Source organism: Bactrocera oleae, chromosome 2 (genome assembly GCF_042242935.1).
Source record: "Bactrocera oleae isolate idBacOlea1 chromosome 2, idBacOlea1, whole genome shotgun sequence".
Classification (NCBI taxonomy): Eukaryota; Metazoa; Arthropoda; class Insecta; order Diptera; family Tephritidae; genus Bactrocera; species Bactrocera oleae.
The window spans coordinates 8,130,235-8,148,395 of NC_091536.1; the positions used below are offsets into that span (position 1 = coordinate 8,130,235).

At 33.1% G+C, this 18,161-nt stretch overlaps 1 protein-coding gene across 4 annotated transcripts in view; it reads right to left on the reverse strand.

The window, feature by feature from the left end:
- Positions 1-18,161, reverse strand: part of LOC106614325 (uncharacterized) — a 109,087-nt gene that overhangs the window by 84,450 nt on the left and 6,476 nt on the right. For all 4 annotated transcript variants that reach the window (XR_011395956.1, XR_011395951.1, XR_011395952.1 and 1 more), the window contains exon 2: positions 5,991-6,024. The gene's annotated coding sequence lies outside the window, so the exon portion shown is untranslated. The remainder of the gene's footprint in view (positions 1-5,990; positions 6,025-18,161) is intronic.

The following is an 18,161-nucleotide window of genomic DNA, read 5'->3' on the forward strand; positions in this document are numbered from 1 at the left end:
CTGAACCGATCTCTAAAGATATTCGAAGTCTCAATTAAATTCAATACAATAAAATAGTGGGTACATCTTCTAAGTGATATTGCTTAAAGAAATAGGTGATTTTCAGTCTCTGTGTATAAGTATGGTAATAGTTGATTGTTCGATTCGCCACTTTTTGAAGTTTAGGAATAACGCCTAACTTCTTAGATTCATACAACATCATTCAAAACATGTTAATCAATCACATCCTGGCTTTGTGGCAACTAAAGTTTTTCAAAAAGTTTATATTAATCTAGAATCAGCTAATGAAATACTTCTCAAACCGACCTCATACAACACATATATGTGTAACGTATTTTGAAAATTAAGAGCTATTGATCTAAATAAGAAAACATAAAACAGATTCAGGCTGTCTTTCACTGACAAAAAATTCATTTTTCACAAGATTAATGAGCATTTAGTAATAGAGAGCACTAGCAACTGTGATGCTGAGGACTATTTTCGCTAATTTAATTATTGTTGTAGATTTCATTGTACGTTTATTTAAATTTTAACGTGATTTTCTTGAGGGTAGCATTTAGCGATAAATATTATGATATTTTTCTATTCTCATTAGAAAATGTGCATGATATTTTCTTAGTATTATTCTGAAAGAAGAGAGAAGCACCCAGCTTTGGAGTCACTCAATAATTAGGTCTTAACCTACATAGAAAAGGTGATGGTATCTTCGATATTTATATGTGTTGTGTGTGTTACACAACACACTCTAAAAAAAATGTGATAGCATAGTTAGCGCCACATATCACAGAATCAGATCACAAAAATTTTACAAGCCTAACAATAACTTTACTGAAGTACTTGTATATTGGTTAACTTCATAAATATTTAGAATTAGGATACCTTTAGTTATAATAATAATTTCCAATAATAATAAACGGAAAAAAGGTAGAGTGGGGGATCATGGCGTTATTTTGGGAGTAGTACCTAGTCAAGTTCCCACACTTTATAGCCTTACTGGCTTACAAAAACTTCTATTCTCTCTCATTCTGAACAATGCATACAAAGAGGTTGTTGTAAAATCTGAATACTTGTATGAATCGCATGCAATTTTTCACTTACGAAATGGCAAGCATATTTCTTGGCTTTCAATACCCCGAAAAACGAAAAGATGGTAACAAACAATTTTTTAATTAAATTTGCACAGCAGACTGAACAAAATTGCATTCACGTGAGCGGAGGAACAGCTAAATACATACGTCGTTTATATAAACCATCAAATATATTCTTATGTTACCTAAATGGTATGTGCAGCCAACTTGAGAAAAAATTGAAACTAAAATGAAAATGTCCGAGGTTTTTCTGGTAAACTGAATTGTGTGTTTCACAAAGAAGAAATTAGGGAATTTGAATGGATATAAATGTGTTTGCCTATATGATTGTAAGGAGCTTCTTGAACATATCTGATGACAAATGTTTCACAAAAGAATAAAATATTATAATCTTATTATAATTTGAATCAAGCAGTACCTCTCTACTTTTGGCTTAAAGATGGACACTACGCTTATTAGACTGCTTTTCAGAAAGTACTGGCGAAACGTTGCTATATAGTTGCTAGTAGTATGGTCATAGAACCTTGTTTTTAAGTTTGACATTAGGAAATTTTCTGGGAACTAAAGGATATAGTGGATAAGTGAACCGATTAGTTGTGAAATTCAGCCTGGCGGCTAATATGGTTAGGTTATATTAGGTCGTAGCAGTGATCCACAAATCATTGGATCTCACTTGAACAGATCTTCGTCCTCTGTAGCCAAAAACTCCTTTAGGTGCATCACCTCATAGATCGACGAATCTTTTAAGCACACCTCAAATTTATTAACGTGGTTAATATCGATTTCAGATAATATAAGTTCTCCAAAGATGTGTCTACCGAGATATTTCAATCTCAGTTTGGTAAAAGCCGGGCAAAAGAGAGAAAAGTGACAAGATGATTCCGCCACGCCTTTCTTCATACAGCTTTGACGAAGATTGTCTGTCAAAGTATTTAGTCGGACCTCGTGTGATTGACTTTGTAAATAGTTCGGGGGACCTCTTACGGTTCACTTTGAGCTTGCCGAGCTCACCAGTGATAGAACGCATGAGAATATCGTAAAACCCACTCGTTTCCAATCGAATAAAATTGGGGTAAGGGTGCCCTTCATAGCAAGCTCATCGGTTTACAGTTTCTGACGATTCCGCTGTGACGGGGCACCCATACAAGTCTAACATGGAAAAAGCTTTAAGCTATTGCTAATAGGCTATCCTCTCTTTGATTAATTTTGCACACAGTCAGCGAGCTCAAAGAAAGTATAGACGCTCCGCAATCAGGTATATTAAGTTTGCCCCAAAGTTTGTAACACCCAAAGGGAAACGTCGGACACCCTATAAAATATATTTATATATATGATCAGCATGTTGAGCTGAGTTGATTTAGCCATGTCCGTCTGTCTGTCAGTCGTCCGTCCGTCCGTCTGTATATACGCGAACTAGTCGCTCAGTTTTTCAGTTGTCGACCTGAAATTTTGTACCTGTCCTTTCCTCACTAAGAAGTTGCGCATTTGTCAGAACGGCCGATATCGGAACACTATAGCATATAGCTGTCATACAAACTGAACAATCGGAATCTAGTTCTTGTATGGAAAACTTTTTCATTTGACGAGATATCTTCATGAGATTTGGCACGCATTATTATCTAAAGTAATAACAGAATTTTTCGAAGAAATTGTTCAGATCGAATCACTATAGCATATTGCTGTCATACAAGCTGAATGATTGGAGTCAAGTTCTTCTAAAGAACCGAAGCTAACGTTTGTTTTTTGTCTTTATTAGTTTTTCGTTCTTTAGTAACTTAGAAAGAACGTATAGTAATATGTTCATCCGCAATGCGAAAAATAATTGTTGAAGCTGTCTAAAAAAAACAAAAATTATCAGAAAAGTCTTCAAAAAAATGTTCGACGCAACTCGTCGCCTCAGGCAACGTCGTGAAAAGGGCGTATTTTGCTATATCAGGCAGAACATCTTAAGGCTATGAAATAAAATATTTATGGACGAATAAACTGAGAAGTATTGTTTAGAAAAACTTAGGAATTCATAATACTTGCTTTGCTTCCTAGTATTTATGTGATTTTTTTTGCTTGCTCAGTAAATCGGCTTGTTAGGTAACATTACAGTTTTTGAAGTTGAACTGTGAAAAAGAGAAAGGAGGGAGTTGTGACAATAAGTCAACGAACGCACACGTTTAGAGAGAGACAAAGACAGAGACAGAGATAGTATCATTCGATAGGATAAGTTATTAGGATAAGTGATCAACATCTTTTTCATAGTGCATGCAAAGACTCGTCAATCAATATTCTATATAGAAAATTTGAATAATACACCAACTTCTCAAACTGATCACATATGAAAACAATTATTTTACATTTTTATTTTGTAAGCGATGCTATATTGTTGTATTTATTTATTGTCTATTGACAAAAAAGAATATTCCTCACAAACATTGAATATCCGTTTGGCCTGCCGGACATAAAAGCAATACACGAAATACATTTTTATCGCAACGCTTTCGACCAGCACATAAAAATGCTGCTCGCAAACAACTAAACATCGATTAACCCTTACAACACGTACTAAATTTTATTGAATTGGACGCTGGGGAAATACGCACAAGCAAATCTACAAACAAACGGGTATAGATGAGTACTTGCTGGAGGCGTGAAATGGGAGGACGAACGATAGCGCGCCAAAGTATGAAGGGCACGCGAAATCTCAGTAGAAGGCAATCCAACAGCCCATATGAAAGCAATAGCAATAACATATAGCGCCGGCGTAAAGGTCAGCTAATAGCCGATCTCAGTTGTGTGAGAAAAGTGAGTCAATATCCTGAAATCAAATGGTGCTAACATGATATATTAACGCTAAGTATAAGTACTGCAGCAGCTGCGAACACCACGCCACATCTATAAATAATGAATTCTTCGCCGTTTTAACTTCAGCTCGGCCCAACAGTTCATTTATCTTATTTTACGGCACTGACAGTGTTGAAGCAGCATGACATTTGACAGCTGTGGATTGGCAGACGTGTCCATATGTAATGACAGCAACGATATTGCAGAGAGAGTCGGGGCAAAAAGGAAAGCAGGAAATATTTACAGACGCTAGGAAAAAAATACATGTATATGTGTATGTAAAAAATGCCAACGGCCTAGATGCTATCTCTCGAACGTGACTGCAATAAGCAAGTAGTTACTCGCTGTTTGATAGCAATACGAACAGCTAATCAGATGGAGATTGGCTATGCTCTTTATTCTGCAATACGCACAAATGTACAAAACAAAAAACCATACGATGAAGGAAGTAGTAATAAATATGCAGAAATGATAAAAATAAATCACTACTGTGCACTAAATGGGCAGCAATAATACTTGTAATGTTTTTAAATAGAGTAGTTATGTAGTGATTTTTGAAAAAAATATTTGCATAATACCACAAATAAATGCAAAAAGTAGCACGAGCCCGTAATAACTGTATAGACGCTAATTATATGCATACAATTCTTATTAAAAATGAGAACAAAAAAATTGCTGGAACCCTTATAGTTTCTCCATAATTTCACTCTTTGTATGAAAGTTTGAACAAGACAAGAGTCGACAATGGAGTACAGTTTTCTCAGAACTCGAAAGGTCTGCCAAGTAAAATTTTTTTCTTAAAGCGAATGTAAAAGAGGTTAGGTTATGTTATACTGGCCAACAGTCACACCACACTTAGAACTACTGGTCATTAGATGGATGTTTTGTTTAATTCGTGCTGAAGTACTCATCATACAGGACATCAACGCTTCTTGCTAACTTTAAGAGAGACTTGATAGTTAATTTTGTTACTTCAGCTAGTCACTTGTACCTCGAAGCTCCTAGATATCTAAGACGAGTTGCAAATAAAGTTGGACTGAATCAGAGGAGGTGAGTCTTGCGTCTCTCTCAAGTGCTTTTGCATATGATCTTGATGATTCTGCATGCCCTTAAGGCATTCCATTATCTCCAACTTATCCGTCGATCAGCTCTTTCGGAAATTTCATTATGTAATGAAACGAAAATATCGGTCAATTATCTATTGAGAATGATTTCTGTATCTTATCTTTATTGCAGTGATTTAAAATTCTAAATTTGAAAAGATATTTTTCTACAGAGGTCGCTGGTTGATAAGAAATACTACAGTCTAAATTTATGCTTCGGAAGCCAGTTTAAACTAAAGTGACTCTTTATCAGTCTGCTGAGCGAAATATTATCTTCAATGTATGCATTTGTCGTTATAAAATGGAAATATAAAGCCCTACTTATATAACAAAAGAACAACAAAATAAAAAGTAACCGTAAATAGTATCAGCAAAAACATCTTCAATAAAATTCATTGCAATGTGCAATTTTCAAGTAACAATATACAACTATCTATAACTGTATCTAAAAAGCTTCGATTAAGTTTATTAGTGTGCAACCAGTCGTGAGTCGGCGATAGTTTTGACTTTTTATTGCCTACTTTGTACACCATAATAATCGAGCAAAAATTGCTGAAAGTCATTGTATATAACTTATATATATATACACATATAATTATGTATGTATAAGTATATATTAGCGAATCAAATTGAATGCAGTTATCAACAGGCTGTTGAGAGGTAAAAAGTGTGCTTTTGCCGCTTTTTACTCCACATAAAATTATGGCATTGCCTGGTGTTGGCAAAATGCCAGTGAAACCATTGAATACGCCACTAAAACATTTTGTGCTCTTGGTGGTGCAAGAGTTGGTGGAATCTGCTTTTGTTTGCTAACGGCACATTTTAGAATGCATATGCCTACATAATTTGAAATTTCAAAACGCAACTGCTGGCAACTTTGTGGTGGTAATGTTTAACAAAAATTACAAAAATAATAAAAATAATTAGTGGACTATTTTTTTTTTGAAAGTTCAAGAGAGAAATTTACCTTAAATTGTAAGCATTGTTGTCATCTTTTTTTTCTGGAAATACACATAAAGAATTAATTTAGTTAAACAAAGATTTGAACATTCTGAAAAGTTATTTATTAGCTGGATGGTAAGTGCATTTAAAAATTTAATTTATCGGTTCAAAATTGTAACGAATCGAGCTGAAATCGAAAGTAAAGAGCATTAAAAAAAGGGAACAATCGCAAAACGTGAGTGTGACAAAATTTAACTGTTCTCAAGAAAAATACTCGAAAATTCTACGGTCAGGGGCGGTAACTTACAGGGTTTCATTACGGAGAGAAATCTTCTATGATAAATCTGCTGACTTAGAATATTTTCTAAGTTAGGACGGTACATTTTTCTTAACCATAGTATCCTTCATGTTATTTTTGTTATGTCTGAAAGTAGTATCCCTTCAAAAATTTTATTAAGGAAGCACTTCTGCATTCCACTTAAATTTTATGAAAATAGAGTATTATATTTTTTTACTCATGCAACATAGTTTTGTTCACCTAACGGTCGTTTGTACAACCTAAAACTAATCGAAATAGATATAGTGTTATATATATATATATATATATATATATAATCAGACGAGTTGAAATCCGAGTGACTGTCTGTTCGTCCGTACGTGCAAGCGATAACTTGAGTTAAAATTGAGATATTTTGGTGAAACTTGGTACATATTGTATATTCCTTGGCGCACAAGCGTAATCGGGCCACTCACAGGTTCACAAAATGACACTAAACGAAAACTTATACTGTGTTATAGCTAAGCTCCAAGTTAAGATTCAAAACTGTAACTTGGTAGAGGAGATAGCGGTAGCGAGTGACACCTGTGGGCAAAAAATATTGTTTATAGTGGGCGTCACACCATTCCCTAAATGGGGGACATATCTTCCAAAGCGCTCAGCCAACCCAACCAAACTTACGGAGAAAAAGTTTTTTCAGCATTTCTTCATACAAGTAAAGTAAAATCACATAATCAGATAATGAACACGCCTCATATGACGATTTTGTTGAATACTACTAAATGTGCGATAACTCACTGAATAAATGAGCACCAAGTATTACTTACAGTTTATAACCAAGTTGGTACGAAAGAGCGATAAATTACATCACACCTGTACTGTCTGTTACAGAAAATATTTGTCATATAACAGTTTCTCAAAGGGTATACGTTAGTCGTTCTCAACGGTTTAAGGCATAGAAAAACCTTATTTTGATCTATAAAACCGTTAAAATGGAATAATTTGACCCAATAATCGTGAATCTGCATTACCGATATATGTACATATAATATATATGTTACATAGCAGAACTTATCTCAGGCCAAACAACCAATTCTATTCTTTTGCTGGCATAGAAAAAATTCACATGAAAATCTGTCAGCAGATATGCATATGTATGTTTATGTATTAGTGTAATTCTCGCATGTGTTTCAACTAAACCAAATAATTTATTAACAAACATTCTTCTTTAGAATTCCTTAGTAAAAATTTGCTATAAAGTGCTAAATGTTCTCTTCTCGTAGTTACGTATACGCATCGACACACGCTTCTAGATGCAACTACCATGTGTGTGCTTGTGTATTTTAAGCACTTATTTATTTATTTTAAGTTAACTTATTTCTAAAACAAATACATACTTGATAGAAACTCAGGCTCTTATAAAAAAGCGTCAACAATTTTGAACAATGGTATACTAATATACTAAGTGCAGCAAAATTCGATGCAACAAAGAAAGTAAAAAAATGTAAATTAGTTAATTTTTGTGTTAATAGAGGAGTAAAATAAATATTGTGTCTGCGCTTTAGTATATATATATGCATTTAAGTACCGTTTTGTATAAGCTAATTTACATATTTTATTGCTGTGTAAACATTTATTCAACCAAATATTTACTCAAATTTATTTCCATTTAATTTATGTGCTTGTTTATATTTATGTGGTTACATTTAGGCATTTTTATTAATTTAGTAACATTTGTGGGAAATTTGAAGCAACAATCTATAGATAAAATTATGTTAAGTAATTTTTCTTTTCAAAAAGCTGATGTTCTAGTATCTCTACATTTTTGTTTGAAATATTTTTGCCGAAAAATTACTCAATATCTCAAATATATTCTTTCAAGACATTTAGCCAACTCATCCTCCAAACCAGCACCTACATTTCTGCATTACATTTTCAGTATAAATTTGTATTCCTTTTATGAATATTGCTTCACAATTTTTTGGCAAGTTGCCAGACATACACTTTCGATGCATTGGCATGCTTTTATTTTGATTTTTTTTTACTTAGAAGCCTGTGTAAGAGCACTCACTGCTACGAAACGCATTTTCGTTTTCCTTAAATATTCATTAAATTGTAAGTAATTTGCATGTCTATGGTTTTAAAGTGGTAAAAGAGTTGGCAATTAATTAAACATGGAGAAGGCACAAAAGAAAAAGTTTTGCGACAGTAACGGCATTTTTATACGTAACTCTTTTTAAACCGGTTCAAATAGCTAAAATTACAGTCAAAGTCAGAGTTAAAGTTAAGTCAAAGTTAGAGTTAAAGTCAAAGTTAAAAGTAAAGTTAAATTTAAAGTTAAAATTAAAATTAAAATTAAAAATAAACTTAAAATTAAAATTAAAATTAAAATTAAAATTAAAATTAAAATTAAAATTAAAATTAAAATTAAAATTAAAATTAAAGTTAAAGTGAAAGTGCAAGTTAAAGTTAAAATAAAAATGAAATTTAAAATTAAAATTAAAAGTAAAAGTAAATTGAACTTAAAGTTAAAATTAAATAATATGGTAAAAGTACAAGACAATATAAAGGCATATGAAAGAAGTAAAGATAATAATATTGATAAAGATAATATAAATAATATGCGCCTCCGTGACAGCTGCCTTAATACGTATGCAAATGAAACATTGCCACTTCAATTGAGATGGTTAACGCCTTAATAACAGAACGTGTGCCCACGACTTCTAGGCTCAGGCGTATGTTACTATTTACACCGCATCCCTATTGTAGCCAAGAACACTTGCTTAAAATATTTTCCTTAAAGTCGACAAGCATAAAAGAAATGCTAATGTGCCCTGCAGCTGAACGGCGCACACTAGAAAAGCTCTGATATGCGCATAAATTTAACGGAAAATGTTCCGCAGTACGTATCAGGCCATGTATATGTTGCTGTTGCAAGAAAATTTGCATAATTGGAGTAAGTTGTCGAGCAATAAATGCTTTAACTTTGTAGCCGCTGGCGCATTCACATAGCAGAACAACAGAATTTCCAATTAATATTACAAAGAATGTTGCTCATACGCAGTGAAGGCTGTGCGTAATAATGTACTGTATGCAAAATTTCAATAAAAACGTTGGAGACGATAAGAAGATGCATTTTTTTAATAACAAAAGGCCAAAAAACTTCAATTAAAACTATACAACAGCCATAAGCAAAAAAAAAAAATATTGTAAGCGACTGCCGTCGTCGGATTGCCATCCAAACAAATCGAATACGCAAAAGGCAAATTCAAAAACTAAACAATTTTTCTGCCTCTACAAAGTTTCATATTTTACCAAGAAAACTGGCCAGTAAACAGTTTACGGAGTATGCTGGCGATATTGTTAGCGCTGTGAAGTGAAATGATATTCAATTTAGCGAGTAAACACCAGGTAAATTAAAAATGTATACAAATTGTATAGACTAGCCTACAAAAAGGGTCGGAAAGAGAAGAAGAACAAGAAATGTGAAAAGACACCAAAATAAAAAAAAATTTCTTTTTGTGCATAAACAAGGTCAGTCAAGTTTATTATGTATGCAGACCCGCAACGAACAATGTGGGAATACCTCGAACATTTTCCCAAGCGCTCTTAAACGTTCAAGCAGCCGAAATGAGCTTCGCGTTACATAAAGTATTTCGACCCTGCTAGCGGCGCACAAATTGCTTGCGTGTCCACAGGTGTTTTATACAAACAGAAAAGTTAATTAAATCGCTGCAAGTCGCAAGCTAAACCAATTTTTTACTTATTAAGTTCCATTTTCTGTTTTTATTTTCTTTTTTTTTCAGTTTTGAATTTTATTTCGTGTTCTGCCATTCCCCTTCATTTAAAAGACGGCTAATGTGCACAATTGGAATTTAAAAGCAAATAATGAGCTACTTTCGGTTGTAGGTAATTGTTTTTATTTGATTTCACTTTTGTTCCTTTTTCTATTTTAGGTCACACGGCCACTTAAGGGCTGCTTGCTTGTATCTCACCATAATGACGAAGTGACGATTTTTAGTCTTTCTCCACTGTTTATTCAAAGAGCATGTTCGTATAGTGTAAAGTGCAAAATTTTTATTTGGTTTGCAGAGGAGTATGCCTTCCGTTTATTTATTGAAGCTTTGTAAATTGACTGATAATAATTTTGGCTTTTCAATGAGTTTAGTTACTTGAGTGTCCTTTTATAAGCTTAGAGTTACGATACTTTATAGTTTTTCTGGAACACTCTCTATAAAAGTATTCTTAACTATTGCCCAAATGAATCTGATCACACATTTATTAAAAAATAAACTCGATTGACTAATACCTATAAAAAAATATATATTTAGGTATACAAGGAGGCATTCGTATTTCTAATATAACATTTTGAGATAGAGATAAAAAAAGTGAATGCCTGTTTTTAGCAAGAAAATTAAGGAGGCCAACAAAGGCAAAGAATTCTGCTGATAAAAAAACATTAAAAACGTTAACTTCGGCTGTACCGAAGCTATAATTCCCTTCATATGTGCATTTTCTGTAGCGTAAAGGTGAATAAAAAGATCTTTATTTTGATTTTGATCGGTCAGTTTGTATGACAGATATATGTTATAGTGATTTAATCTTAACAATTTCTGCGAAGATTGCATTATTACCTCAAATAATAATGCATGCAAAATTTCTTGAATATATCTCGTCAAATGACAAAGCTTTTAATGCAAGCACTTAATTCCCATCAAATGAACACCGCCTTGATGAAAAAAGCACGTGTGTAAAATTTTGTGTCGATATCAAGGGCTAGTTTGCATAAACATCTACAAATAAACGGACAGGCAAAAGGACATGGCCAATCGACTCAGTTTGTTACGCTGATCAATTATATATATACTTTATAGAGGCGCTGATGTTTCCTTTTGTGTGTTCCAATCTTCGCGGAAACTAAATACATATATATTTAGTATATAAATAAATTCTACAGATAAGCTTGAGCACCGTATATATATAATCTGGGGACTAGGAGACAAAAGACAAATTTAAAATATCTAATATATGTCCAATATTTTCTTATATTGCCATATAAGTTAGTGCACATGAAGTGTAGAAATTCAGAATTTGAAGAAAAATGCTTGCTCGGTATCTTCCCACGTTTGCTCTAGCTATTACTGCTGTGGTGAAGAAGACCAAAATCAGTCCATCCGCAACAATAGCATCTATGCCCATGCAATTTAGGGAAGATTTTGCTCTAATCATTGGTCCATATTCCTTCATAAATGAAGCTGGTCATAATGTTACAGTCAATGGGGAACGCTATAGAGACATGATTAATGACTTTTTCGAGCCTGAATTGATGGATGTTGATGTGGACGATCTTTGGTTCTAACAAGAAGTGAAGTTGGGCCTATCGGCTAGATTTTATTTGAGCGAACTAATTCATAATAAAGCTAAAGTTTTGGACATAACATTAAACTCTATGTCTTTTATTTCTTCTTATAAACATGGCGTTGGAAAAAACACCCAACAACAAAAGTCCCATGGTAAATATAATATATAAGAAAAGTAAAATGATTAAGGCAAGGTTTAAAATGAAAAATAGCATGTTTACGTTGTATCCTTGTTTTCAGGGCGAAAACTGAAACTTCAGGGGCGTTTTCAAAAAAAAACAAATCAACTTGTGGAACAGCGGAAACAAATAAAAATTCAATAAAAATATGTACCCGTATTTATATTTGAGTGATTCTTAAACCATATAAATATAAGTGATTATTATATAGGGTGGTTCTTAAAAAACCCTGTATTAATATTTTCATTAACTTCTCTGTTTGGTGCTAAATGTAGTACAAAACTACTCGGGTTTCCATCGTGTGTATTGAATACTAAAAGGATCCTTATTTTGTGACGAAATGTGATAAATGAACGTTGCAACTACAACGGATACAACAATTTATTTGTGCTGTTTTGTCGTTGTTGTAATGCCGATCTGGAATTTTAATATAAAATTTTTAAAACCGAGTTTATGAACCACCTGTTATATATGTATAAATTTACCAAACTATATACATCAGGTAGTCCATTTCTCGCGTATCCAAAAACCGCAATTGCATTTCCCTACTATACACATATACCTATATACATGACTTATGCATACGCACACACACATAAATATGCAATTACATGTAAAAATCCAACCAGCAATCTATTGGGAAATCAAAAGCCATCAAAATATTTGCGCCAACAACAGTAAAACCACTAAATTTGTAGCATTCTCATACATGTACGTGGTTTGTTCAAAAAGTATCGCGAATTTTGCATTTTCGCTGGTTACGTGAATTCGATTTTCGATTGTTTTGTTACGTTATGATGGTACTTCTGTCTCTTACTTATGCTGACCTTATCGGCCATTTCAAATGTTTAGTTAATTTTTGACAGTTGTTTTGTTTGGTTGCGTTTTAGTTCGTCTTCGATTTTTATTTATTCTAAAAGTTGGATCAAAAAATGTGCATAAATATATTTTCCGTGAAAAATCAAATTAAGTACACGGGCGCATTGCGAATGTTGACTGTGGCATATGTTGAAGCTACAAACTTGTTGAAGGACAAAAGCAATTTTTATCGGTTGTATAAAATGTGGTCAGAGGGTCATCCCAATGGTTCGGTGGAATATGAATGTTTTGCTCAAAGATTTCTTCGATTACAGAAGATTCGTGTATTATGAGTTCTTGTCAAAGGGTCGCACGGTAAATAAAGAGTATTACAGAAACAATCCACTAGAAACGTCCGCTTTTGCACAATGATAACGCCCCTGTTCACGCATCATTACTTCTGCGCGAATATTTGGCCAAAAACAACACATAATTGGTTTCGCAGCCAACGTATTACTCAGACTAATTGAGAAAAAACGCTGGGATAAGTGCATTATATCTAGAGGGGATTAGTTTGAAAGGAACAAAATAGATATTCATGAATAGATAAACACTTTCTTGAGAAATACAAAATTCGCTATACTTTTTGAATAAACCTCGTATATGGCCGTTTATATATATTTTGGTGTGAAGTAGGGACAAAAAGGTTTTGAAATTAATGGCAAATTGAATTGGCACAGAAAACCAATCATAGCTTCCCCTCGGGGCAAATGGCAGCTGACAAGAGGCAGCACTTTGTGCAGTCCATAAATAATGAAGAGAATGTACTCAAACTGACACTTACACACATGCTCATTCAAACATATGCATTTAACACGCAAGTGTTGACGCTAAGTCGCTTTGCCTAATATTCAAGCTTGGAAGTGTACGCACACATACATACACAGTTAGATTTCAGGCGCCACTTATAAGTCTAATACACATGTACTCGTATGTGTGGAATAGGTGCTGGTAGATTCCACAGGTGAGCGAAGGATATTGATTTGGCTTGAAATGATTCATTGTGACAGTCGTTTGAGTTGAAAGCACTCAAATGTTCAGATCGCAAGAAGTTATTTACAGCCCGGAACGTATATGGGTAATCGTCATACGTGCTATGTGTGTGTGAGTGTTAGTTCTGGTGTGCGTAGGCATGGCAATGAGTATTGAAATGATTGCTTGATTGAATAAAGCATTGCTGCGGTTATGTAGGCATTTGAATACAACTATTCTGGTAGCCTAATTCTATAGGGTGTCGTTGAGGTATTCAGCTGAGTGCATATACAAGTATGTAAGCGTATATACAAGTACATATGTATGTATATGCTTTTATAATATGGAAATATTTATAGAGGAAAATAAATCTAAATAGAACTCAGTCTACAAAATATAGTAAATAAAAGATATATATTGGTTTTATCTGACTTTATTAATTTATAACGGCCAATTAAATGTTATATATGTATTGTATATACAATACATATAATATTGGTTTGAGAAAAATGTGTCTTTTTGCTTAATAATTTACATGAATAAATATACATAAATTAAAGTAAATATAAAACAAAATCAGGGTGTACTCAAAAAACCGAAACTAGTTTTTTTCTGTGTAAGATTTTAGTACATTATCGTTCAGTTTGTTGAATTTCAAAAACCGCTACAAAATTTCTGCTAAAAAATAATGATAAACAAGTAGGGATGATCTGAACTCGGGTGTAACCAAACATTTTATGCTTTCAAAATTTAAAGGGATCAAATGATGGGAAACACCTTCATGCGATGGCAAAACAATATATTAACCAAGTACGGAAAGGATATATTCGGGTGCAATCGAACATTTTATACTCTTGCAACTGTTGCCCATAAATTCAACGTTCATTATTAGACTATATCATGAATGGATTAAAATCAAATTTGGTATCCTAATAACTTATATTGAAATTATTTTAATCGGCAAAATTTTATTAAAATCATCCTTAGATGAGAAATATATGATATAAACTCAATCGAAAAGACTAAATTTAGTACAATATATTGAGTTGATGTGGGAAACGTCAATCAGAGGATCGACATTCTTTATATTAGTGATATGAGATTTAAACCAAGTTCTAGACCAATTTCATTCATATTCATTAGTAAACCACATAATTTTCAAGGAAACTTGTCCACTTAATTTCATTAAAATACCACACTTTTTGACCAACCTGTATAGTTTTAGGGGTTAGAGAAAGGGACGGGCGGATTACATTAATTGGACATTGCTCATTTATACTTAAGAAAATATTTAAAACAATTCAATAAATATATTAGTTATGCACTGAACAACATATTCGTCATAAGGCTTTTTAGGAAATGTATCTCATAATATGTAGAGCAAATTTTCACCCTATTATATCCATTGTTATAAGCAAAACACGCTCTATCGTTTTTACTAAGATAGGTCACATAATAGCCCCTATATGTAGTATAAAGTAAACCGGAAGTTTGAAAATCTTCGGCTTTAATTATATGGTGGATAAGAGAAGCCTAAATCCGATTCAAAATTTTTGACATACAGGCATACTGTTATCAGGAAGGAATTCGCTCTGAATTTCAAAAACATATCTGACAGATTGACCCATATTTTCGATAAAATGTTCGCTGTAAGAATTGAAGTCCACATATTCGGTATCCGGGGGCTTAAAACAGTTCTAGTACGATTTTGACAATTTTTGATCATAAGGTGGCCTATTTTAAGCATACTATTCGGACAAAGCTTTTACCCGAGACATTTTGCATGCTTTATTTGCATACTGTAAAGAGAATCAGATGGAATTTAAAATTGTGTTATATAAAAATAACACGATAGTATTACATATCAAAAATGGTTGAGTAAATCTTGATATATGGGTTTTTACCTAAATGAGGGCGGTGCCCCGGCCATCGTCGTACTTTGACACCGACTTCTATAAACCTCTCGTACCATCTCGGGAGTAAAATTTATTCTCAGCTACGAACTCGTCTCTTCTATCGATATCTATCTTTATTTTTACTCAAGTTATCGCTTGCACAGCGTCACAGACAAATTTCACTAAATAAATACGGATAAATTAAATAAATATCCGCTTTAAAAGAAAATAACAAACATTTGCTATGTGATATATTCGAAGTAGTTAACGTATATATAACAATGATTCTCTTAGTATCGCATCCATTTAAACTCGTTTTCCGGTCTAATTGAGTGATTTGCTTATTAGATGGGCACCTTGAAAACCTGAATCGTGCTCTTCATGCCAACTAACAAATTAAGATTTAGATATCACATTTTTACTACGAAGTGTCCAACTGACACAATTGAAATAACTAAGAAAACGATTCGAACTTATAACCGGTTCTGTTACAACTGTTAAGACCACAAAGGTTTTGTGAAGAAATGACGAACTGTCTAAGTTGTCAAGAGAATTTTATGATCAACGAGCATCATGTTAACTTTTTTCTAATAAACTCCCAAATAAATCTTTCATATCAAAAAACTGCAAACTTGACGTAAGATTTTTGGAAACTTTGAGTCCCTCAAGCCCGATGTGATAGTTCTTAGGTTAATGCGCCTCAAATACAAAATAGTTAGCGGCAAAATTGTAGAAGTTAAATAAGATGGAAGGAGGTGAAGTTTACAAGAAAGATATCTCTTGCCACTTTTTAAAGTAGATATTTTTAGAGTGGCTTTTTTAGATTTCGATGAGTATTGCTATGAATCAATAGTTCAATTTCTATAGAGGTTACCCTACATAAAAATTTATTATATATGACCATCATCTTTATTTCGGCAGAGTTACGATTAGCAGATCAAATCTTGAATACTTACATCCCTAGAAGACAACACAGCAATTGAATATAATGTTGCTTTAAGCAGAGAAGCAATCGGAAATTTGTAAGAGTTTGAAACTTTTGAGTAGATCCGACCATGTACTATGCTTTTATAAATTATATAGCAGAGAATTCAAAAAGTAGGAGTTCCTCTCCTTTACAACTACAAATATTTACTCTAAAATAAAAATAAAGAAATTTATTAAATACTAAACCTACTTTTAAAGACCTGATATTTGCCAAAATAATAAAGCTTCGCTATTAAAAGGCACTGTTATTTCTTTTTCTTGCAAAGTTTGTCGCCATCATCAAATTGTATATTATACCGTTACGCTAACTTCATTTCAAACTCAATTTCCATAAAAGCATTTACAATTTACCCACTTTGTGTACACAATCAACATGTTGTAGCCAAAAAAACTTCGTTTGGTTCATAGAGCCGACACGTTTCGAATATTTGATTTAAGTTTGCAAGCCGATGAGTGGAAATTTTAAGAAAATTGCAAAACTTAATATATATGTATTCATGAGTGTATACTTATAGTATATAACATTATTTTTACATTGCGCTTGCTGACTTTGTGTGGCTTAGACTGAGTCAGCAAATGTTTTCAAGAGAAAATCAAACAAAAAGTTATGAATTAAATTAAAGTATATATGTATATTTAAAATTTTATGGAATTGAAAATTAATTTTGAATGAAACCACTTAGAAACGAGTGATAGAAAATAGTGTCACAGACTACTATATTGAAATCAAGGAGGTATATGGGTGGTTGGGTGACTCGTGGACCAATGTCACTTATTTTTGCCATTAAACTATAGTATATCCAATATTATATGTTCAGTTAGTTTTGCTAAAATAACTTAGTCATGGACCAATAGGCACGGTTTTATTCCATGGGATATAGAAATATCGATTTTATCTATTTTTGATATTACTACATATTATTTACGGCAAAAATGCTCTCTGAGTTTCATTAAGGCAACTCTCAACCATCATCAATATATAATGAGTGGAGTCACCAGAATGTTTAAAAATTCTGATATTAGTTTTTTTTGTGCACAAAAATGCACCGTTATTAGAAAAAAACGGCTCACTAAATTTTGCTACGATAACTCACATATTGGCTGATAATACGATATAAAGTCAGCCGGAAGTTCGAAAATCGTTCTATCAAGTATATGGGGGCTTAGGAAAGTATGGACCCAATTCAGCCTATTTTTGACATACGGACCTAATATTATCAGGTAAAGGTTCTCTCTGAATTCCAATTAGATATCTCACATATTGAACAATAATTTCGGTAAAAAGTCAAGCATGGACACTTGGGCCCACATATGCGGCAAGAGGCTCGAACAATTATGGCCTGATTTTGACAATTTTTAGACTTGAGCTGACATATCTTGAACGCACTCTTTTTGCAAAGTTTTATTTTAATATATGGCAAAATTAGCATTTGATTTTTATACTGGAAAGTCAAAAAATCAGATGGAATTTAAATTTGTGTTATATGGGATGTAGGCGTGGTTGTAATCCGATTTTTGCACTGTAACATATGCATGTCCGGATAAGCGTAAGTACCAAATTTGGTTTAAATCGGGCAATTTAGTTATGACAGTTTATTGATTTTCGATTAATGGCGTTTTGCGGGTGTGCCGTAGGTCCGATTACACGGATCTACAATAGCAACCTTC